This window comes from Crocodylus porosus, unplaced genomic scaffold, assembly GCF_001723895.1.
Source record: "Crocodylus porosus isolate Cpor-Errol unplaced genomic scaffold, CroPor_comp1, whole genome shotgun sequence".
Classification (NCBI taxonomy): Eukaryota; Metazoa; Chordata; order Crocodylia; family Crocodylidae; genus Crocodylus; species Crocodylus porosus.
In genome coordinates, this window is record NW_017728931.1 from 10056578 (window position 1) to 10065717 (window position 9140).

General features: G+C 43.2%; 1 long non-coding RNA gene across 1 annotated transcript in view; it reads left to right on the forward strand.

Annotated features, from left to right (window-relative positions):
- Positions 1-6426, forward strand: part of LOC109316266 — a 21890-nt gene extending 15464 nt beyond the window's left edge. Inside the window, exon 3 of the long non-coding RNA XR_002102787.1 lies at positions 6188-6426. This is a non-coding gene — a long non-coding RNA (uncharacterized LOC109316266). The remainder of the gene's footprint in view (positions 1-6187) is intronic.
- Positions 6427-9140: the final 2714 nt, after the last annotated feature.

The following is a 9140-nucleotide window of genomic DNA, read 5'->3' on the forward strand; positions in this document are numbered from 1 at the left end:
GGTGGGGGAGGGGAGGAATGGGGTTAGACCCAAATCGGTGAGGGGGGAGGTGGGGAATGGGGTTGGACCTGAAGCTGCTGAGAGGGGAGGGAGGAGAGGGGTCAGATCTGAAGGTGGGGGGAGCGGGGAGTGGGGCTGGACCCAAAGCAGTGGCCGGGGGGAACAAATTTGGACTCAGTGGTGGGGAGGGAGTTGGGTTGGACCCAAAGTGGGGGGGGCATGGAGTGGAGCCAGATGAGGAGCAACGGGGGGGGGGAAGCGGGGTGCAGGGCCAGATGTGGGGCTTTGTCCCTGCTGCCCCTCCCCCCCGTCATTCTTGAAGGGCAATTTCCTAGTGTTTAAATAAAAATAATGGAGATGCTAATACAAGTCCCTTCAGCTTTAATGGAATGAAGATATGCCATACAGTAATCCCTCAATAACAACACTTTTCTCCCTACCCAGTGCAGGCATTGACTCAAAGGCACAACAGATGACTTGATGACTTGAACATTTGATGATTTTTCTCCCTTCTTTCCAATAATATTTGGAACCATGAGATGATTTCTCCTGCTAAACACCAGGTGCAGCCTGGGAGCGATACTGCAAACAAACCCGGTTAATTCCATTCCCCTGCTTGAGCAGCACTAGGAAGATTTATTATGAGCTGACATTGTCAAAGTTCAGTAAATCTCTATTAATAGAATAAAGATTTAACGCCACAAGTGATTTGCCAAATGGGAGCGGTAATGCAGGCAGATCAGGTTAATGTGAATCAGTTTGCAAGCCTCATTTTTCTGTAAATTAAGAAACTTGAGCTTCATTGGTAATTGCTTTGCTGCACTGCTAAGTCCAGGAAAGGGAGATGTTCCTGGAGAATTCAAAAGCAGTGATTTAAGCTGAAAACAAAGGTGATTAAATCTACACTGAATCCTCCATAAGGTCCCAGAACAATACTTTTCACTATGCACATACTACAAACACTACCGTCCTCAGGATTACCAGTTTCCCCCACCTAGCGGGTATTCACCTCTTGAAATGGATTTCCCTTTGGTCACAGCTTACAGCAGTAAGCTATTCTTAAAGCCATAGACTCATGATATTACTTTCTGCTGTTACACGGGTGTTATACACTAGTGTAAATGGTGCTTTTACTATCAAGTCATCACCAGTCTAAAGTAAATGGAAAAACTCCCTGAGTTCTGCCAAGCTGGGAGACCTGGTGTTATCCCTGTGAAAGCTGCCTTATTGCTGGAGAAGTATAGATTTTTCAAGGTTATACTTTCGAGGGGTGTGTGGGCACAGCAGTCAAACTAAAGGAGGTTGAGTAGGGAACCAGCCCAGGGTGCAACTATGAGCTGTGCAATAATAGCAGCCTCTACCACTGCTGACCTGGTGATGGCAGCATCCCAACCACTGCTGTTGCCCCATGCACTGCTTTTTTCCAGGATGCAGAACTGTGCAGGGATGCCTCTGAGTGCACGCTACAGGATTCCTTTTCACCTTACAGTATGTCATTTCTGATGAGACAGTGGTGACAGCAGTAACTGCCACTCCAGAAAATTTGGCACTACCATGGCAACGATGGGAGCTCCCCTGCACACACCCCATTTCCTTGGCCTGCAAGTGAGGACCAGTATTTGTCCCTTAAAATGGAACTTGGTTCTCAAATCTACAGAGACACATTTCTTTGAAACCAACAAAATAACTTATGACTCCAGGAGGCTGCCAGAAGGTACTGTATTCACTGGTTGTCTGCCTTCCTCCAAGAAAAATAAATCCCCATATCTGCCACTGGGACAGCAGAACATCCTGCCCCACTAAAAGGGCTGTTTACCTAAAAGCAAAAATTTCAAGTTAATACTCAAATTATATACATAGGTCTCAGAAAAGCACATTTATTGAGTTCATGTATATACATATATTTTTATATGCATGTGTGCACACACCCCCATATGTATGTACTTATGTGTATCCCTTTGCTTGAACAGCCAGTGCTTCTCAGGTTTCCATACAATGCATCAGACATTCAGAGGGGAGGCACTTGCTCAACTCTAACCATAAGCAACAAAAGCCCTTGGTGCTCAGCACTTCCAAGCATCACAACTATTGTTGTAGGATGCTCTCTGTAGATGTGATTTTAGACAGCTGTCAGCTTCCTTAGAGTCTAAGGAAACTCCAGCAACAGAGAAGGGTCTTTTTCATACATAATTTTTTAAGCTAATCTAACATTTTTGCATGGACAGTGCTAAAGAATGACAAAAAAGAGCAGAAGGGCAGCAGGGGTTTGAAAGAGCATACAGGGCCCTGAGGTTTGCATACTGTTCTTGGCTCTGCTACTGACCTACCAAATGGAGCTGACCAATTCACTGCTGCCTGTGCTTCAGTTTCCTACACTGTTTTGGGGAAGAAACTTTCTCTTGCTATGTGCTTGTATAGTGCCCTGGACAGTGTGGCCTTGATTTTACTGTAACACAAATAAATAACCTTCCCACAATATACCTGGATGCTTGCCAAAAATAAAATCTAGAGGGATGATAGGGTAGTTCAGCTTCTCTGCTTTGTATTGGTTATCATTAAGGGTCCTATTTCAGTGTTAGCCTTTGTGGGTGCTGACAGACATGCAGGTCCCAGCTCTAACTCATGGCGCTTCACATAAAGCACCATGAGTTAGAGTCACCCTTCCCCCCCAACAGATATTAGTCTGCTGGGTGGGTGGAGGGGTGGCTACAATCGAGCTCCACTTTGTAGACAATCCAGCAGAGGATTCTGCATGTAGCCTCTCTTCCCTAGCCCTCCCCACTCCAGTGCTGTCTGCAGGAAGGGAGTGGGGAGAAGGGAGGGGAAGAGGCAGGAGCTGTGGGCTGGGATTTGCCTGATCTTAGCTGAAAAGGGAGGGGGCTGAGGTGGAGGGAAGTGCACGGCAGGGGACTGCAATCCACCCCTCTTCTCCCATCCAGCTTAAGTTGGGCAAGCTGCAGCCTACAGCTCCCTCCCCCTCCTTTCTTGCAGACAGCACTGGGGCAGGGCTGATCCCTCATTAGATCTTTCATTAGATGAGGGTTAAATTTGTCAAACGATCAGACACTTTTAAAGCGCTCTGCAGCCATGCATGTGTGTCATGGCACAGCTGTAGAGTGTTTTCAGGGAGCCAATCATGTGACAAATATCTCTTTTGTCAGTGCCCTGAGACATAGCCATCTCTCTACAAGAGACTGAACTGCAAGCCATCAACTCATTTAGCACAAAAAAAGAGCTATTGGATGGTACTGTCTTTTTGGTTACCGACATAGGAAATAGATGAACCAGTGACCTCAAGATGATTAACAAGCCCTTGAGCCACCTTACCCTTCCAATAAAGCAGTCAAACCTGAAAAAGATCGTTTAGTTTCAATATTTTTCACGTAACTCAAAGGAAATCTACCTCTTTTTTCTGAGTCTGGCAGTCACAAAGATAGGAATAATTTCCCATTTTTCTCAGCCTGCTTGAGCTCAAGTTCATGATACAGTCTGAATGCCCTGTGAAGTTTTATGTAAGAACAGTTATTGCAAACTTTCCAGTATACTTCCCTCTTGCTATTATGAATTCTTATTAGCTGACAGCAATCTTGGGATTGTACATGTCACAGGAGACAACCAGGAGACTGGATTCACCATTACTTCACATCAGCAGAAAGTGGACATAAAGCATTATCTCTTGAATTTACAGATGAGCAAATATACATGCAATGGAAGCTGCTCTCTCCCTCAGTGTTAAGAACGGCACCTCACAATCTTCTTTGGGAAATACTGTAGCTAGGCCTTTGCAATGTGATGGTCTAGAAAGCAGGGCCCAGATGTCTACTGACTAAATCCAACATCAGTCCAGGTTCATGAAGCATCTGTCACATGAGAGCTTGTGCTAGTCACACAGCCCACACTTTATTGCCATAATCATTCTCTAAGCAGCAAGTCACTCCATTTCTCAGCTTATATATAACATTTTATATTTAAAATGTATATTTACAAGTTGTTGGGTTCCTTTTATTTAAGTTGCAGCTTATTAATACAGTGAATATTGTGGTTTATTCCTACTCAGAGAACAAATTAAGAAGTGTTGGCATCCAGGTTATAGTTACTGTGAACCAAGAAAGTCTAGATTTATGAGGAAGTCCTTTTTGTTTGTTTTCAAAATGAGTGTTATTGACTTTACAAGGTCTATGGACTGGCTAGTAGATAATAACTGTTTACAAAGTAGGCCTGAAAGGTATTGTTAATTGATGTTTGGTAAAGCTTACTTTACACACAGGTATAAATTATTAACACAGATGTCAAACAGATACTCTGGTCTAACTATGCACCCCCGCAGACAAGCATCTCCTAGTCACTTCAATATATATATATGACTTAAGTGCTGCTTAAAAACTTTCAGACACTAGTGGAGTAGTCAGAGCCATAAGGAATGTCTAAACAGCCTCCTTCCCAACTCTGGGTCCACTGCTGAGAAAATGAGCCCTGCCTATTCACTCCTCCTGGGTGCACCAGAGGCCAGCAATTAGGTTGAATAGATAGGCTGGAGTAACCCTGAGTGCATAGGCGGACGCAGGATTTTCTTCACCCTCAGATCTGAGTCTCCCCCCGACACACCATAGCAGTTAGGCTGTGCTACAGAAGAGGCAGCTAAGAACTGTTTTTAAGTCTCTGAATTGCAAAAGAAAATCTTTCCCTACCCCTGCAAGCTCTCAACATCCCTTCCCCTCTTTTCCACCAATCAGCAGCACCTCCCCTCCCTTTCCCCTCTTGCCCTCCATATGTATGCCTCTGGGCACAGGAAGGAGAGACCTGGCTGCTCCTGCCCCACTTCAATTGGTGGCTGTGCTGGGACCTGGGCTTGGCTGGGGACGGGGCAGTGGCAGGTGCATTTCCCCTCCCTGCACCTATTCCTAGACTGTCAGAGAACACCTGGGGGCAAAGGGCAGGGAGGGGGGGATCTGGCTCACTGCCACTGGCCCTGGCTCCTTCACCTCCTGGCTGGAGCGGGCTGCCCATCCTTGGGTCAGCTGGGGACAGCACCAGTGGCAGGTGGGAGTAGTGTTAAAGGGGGGGAGGGGATTCTCACCTCCATCAGGGACTTAAAAATGCCCCCAGCTGCTGCTCCAGGTACATGGTCTGAAGAGGGGGAGGGAGTAACCATAGCACTGTGTACCTTTGGATCTTCGCTGCCTGAATGCATGTCCTGTGGCCATGCTCAGGATACCCTGTCTCTGCGTTCTGGGTGTCAGTCTGTCTTTGGCTGACTGAAATCCAGAAAAGGAGTTGAGATAACTGTTCCTGTTTCCTGCCCCTCCTCCCCCATTTATTTGGTTTCCACTTATTGCTTTTTCCATCTGCCTCTGTCACAAGTGATTTGCAATGATGGTAAGTCGATTGAATAAAGAAAAGTTAGATATTTACTTAGGACTTCAATTTTCCTTAGTAAATTAAAAAAAAATAATGGGATCTCAACATCAAAATAAGCTTTGAGGAAAGTACGTGCAGCCACAGTGTAGTGTGATCCATTCATTTAGTTAACACAGCCCACTATGACAGAAGCACACACTGTGCAACATGGCTCCCATAAAGCCCATGGATGATGACAAAAGTCTCCAAATCCATGTAATTAGTTAATCAAAGATTATCCAAGCATTAGTGTTTTTCAGCAGATAAATGATAAGCCCTGAAAATGTAGTGAAACCCAAATCTAATAGATATGAGTCCAGGGCCAGATCCAAAGCTCACTGACAGTAAAGGGAATCTTTTTCATTGATTCAGAATGTGAATAGGGGATTGAAATGCTGATACTCTGCAGACACAAATTTTCATAATTTAATTGACACTATAGAGAACTGAAGATTCTAGAAGTGCATTTAAATACCTTCTACAGAAAACTCATACTTGTAGAAAGAAAGGACTTGATTGAATGTTTCAGAATAACTACAGAGGGTTAAGGATTTTTACAGGTTTAATCACAGGCCTGAATACCTAAGAAAGCAAGAGCTCAGAGATTTTTCAGCTAACACAATTTGCTAATGGAGAGCCTATGACAATGGCTTCAGAAAATAATACAAAGCAGCAAGTCCAGAGAAACTGAAACCAGTTGGCACAAATCCTGCCAGGTAAGGCAGCGCTATTTATCTAGGCTAACATCTTCCTTATGGGGCATGCGTTCACCACACTGTACTCTTTTTAGATTGCCATCAGTTGGGGGATATGTCAATCAGACTTGGAGCCACAATAGTGTGAGAGGCTGGTGCAGAAGACAGGTGACCTACCCCCAAAGGAAGAACATGAATCCCAGCAGCAACCTAGTAGTATATAAAGGTTCAACCCCACTCCATTCCCTCCCTCCCTGCTTCAGACTTGGCCCTGCAATTGAAAGCTGTTTTCAGAAAAGGATTGTCAACACATTAAAGTCTGTGATGCAAGTCAGTCTTGGTCCCGTTCCTAGTGAGCAGATGTTCAGGCCATATAAACCACCAACAGTGTTTGGCAATGAGTGATTGTGGGGTCAGCTCTCAGAGTGCAGCAGGAGGTTGGGCCCTGGAAGGTAAACTACCCTTTCATTTCCAGCTGTGGTCCCTTTGGATCAGAAAGCAATGCACTTTGGCAAGGCAGCTAGGGAAGTAAGAGTTGGCACTGCCTTGCTAAATTTGTTCTATGCATAGCAAGGCTGCCAGGATGGTTCTTCTCTATAATGAAATGTTCATTGTTTTCCTGTGCGGTAAAAGGAGGGGTGGAGATAGAAGTTATGCAGGTTTAAGCATGCTGGAAAGTGTTTTGCATCACCTCTAGGACTTAGAAGACAACTGCCTCTCCTGGTGCTGATTCACAGCTCACATTGCTTTTAGGCTTGTTCACCTCTGACCGCAGAGTTAATCCTTGTTTACATCACTGTATGTAAGAAATGAATCAGACCAGCTACATTTTTTTTTAGGGAACCTGAAAGCAGCAACATGAGGAAGATAGAGGCCTGAAGGCAAAAAAGATGGTGGTTTACAAAAGAGGTCAAATCCCTGTGTACACTTATTTTTTTATATAAGGATATCCTTCAGCAGCAGAAATGTTGATACTGACCTTGCACATGCAGCATAAAAGGGGGTAAAAAGCATATGGATTACTGGTTACATCAAGCACTGTATTGTCTGCCTTGGAACTCGTGGATTCACAGCAAGAACATGGTTGTTTTAAGAGGTTTTATAATTGGAAGCCAGTATCTAGTGCCTCAGCTGACCCTTAGGAAACAACACATTTCACAAGGGATTATGCTTTTCTGTCAGTTTTTCCATTAAATTTTCTTAGTATAAGATTAGAACTATTGGTGTGGTGGTATTCAGTTGTATTGTATCTGAAAAACTGTATATGTGAAAATGTCTTCAGAAATGGAAACCTGTACCTGAGAGAAAAGAATACTGCTTTTACATGCACCTAATTGAATACACCCAGTAACAAAGATTACTCATTTCAAATGCTAATTTCTAATCTTGATGAGAAATGAATCACAGATTTCAATGAAAGGCCATGTCAGAGTATGTCTAAAAAAAATGAAGAAATTCTTTTTAACAAACAAGAAAGTCGTTCGTTGCTTGGCATTATAATAGAAAGAAAGAAAAGTGGATTGGGTAAAAATAGGGGTCTGACAATTCATAATAGAGAGAAAAGTGAAAGATAGGAATATAATGACTATTAGTGATGATTATTCACTCTTCCCACCATGGAACTTGGGGGAAAAATATTACATCCATCAATCAGAAATAAAGAGAACCATTAAGGAGAAAGTAATGGTGAAAGCATTAAAAATGATATCTAAAATTAGGCACCCAAGCCCTTATATGGGCATCTAAAGAAGTGCTGTGACTGTCAAAAGTGCTGACCATTCAGCAGCTCCTCCAAACACAAAGGAGAGCTGTGGAGTGCTCAGCACTTTTCAATATGAGCTGAAATATGGACCTTGGAGCCTAACTTAAAATCAACCATGGCCCAGTTTTTCCAAATGTTGGAGCATAAATATTAGCAATTAAGATTCCACCAAAATGATTCTGTTGCATAATGCTACAGTATGGACATAAACTCCCAAACAATAAAGATTCAAACAAATGAAAGCAGATGTTAGCACTCTGGTTTTAGAATGGAGATGAAAAAACTGAGAACAATTTAATTCCATCGAAGTGGATTTGAAGAAAAGAAAGAGGGCTGTCCTTTCAGGGCTTTCTTTTTCTATAATTTGATTGTTTGTAAAACAGACTTGCCAGCTGCCTCTCTTGTACCTTGTTGAGCTGTCTGTACTTCAGAATGAGAGCATCTAATTTGGACAGCAGCTGAATGATCATTGCAAGACTCTTCTGGCTACCTTCTAACTAGTGAACCAAACAGAATAAGATCATAGCTCATTAACAATCCCCTGAGTCATTACAGCTTCCATAATTTAAAATACTTATTCTACAGCAAGACCGAGGTGGCAAATATGGAGGTGTTACATTTTTAAAAACTGGTGCCCACATTGCTCTTCGAATGCTTGAGCATTACATGCACAAGTGAACATGCACAATGGGTAACTGTAAGCAGAATTCCCAGCTTTTAGTTGCTTTGCTTGTTTTGCATGTATACATGCCCAACTGTATTTAGAAGCATGTGTTTTGCTTACATGCAGCCAAGGCAGACAAAACTTTTGTGGGTGATGTATTAAGTGCACTCACAAATTTACCTGAAAATGTGGCTTTGATTGCAGAATTCTGATCTCGATTACACAGATGATCATTTGGATTAATTTAATTAGTGTCAGTGGAGCCGCTCCAGGTTAAAACAAGCATAACAAACACAGCATAATTCAGCTTTATGATTTCATTCAATACTCACAAGAGTTTAGTATTAACTCAAAATTATTTTAAGTTCCTCTGTTGTACTTGGGAATTACAACACATGTCGATCTGCAGGTGGGAGGCACATAGCACAACACAGGGGAAAGAGAGGGGGAATCCAAAGTGACTTTAAACACTATCTTTGTATTCCTTTGAGCATGACTTAATGCTGGCATCTCCTGCTGATGTAAACTAGAGCAGTTTATTGGCTGCTATAACTGAAGCCCGCCACGGAAGTCCCTTGTGCTGACACTGCAACTGAAAGAACAACGATGCAAGCAAACCATG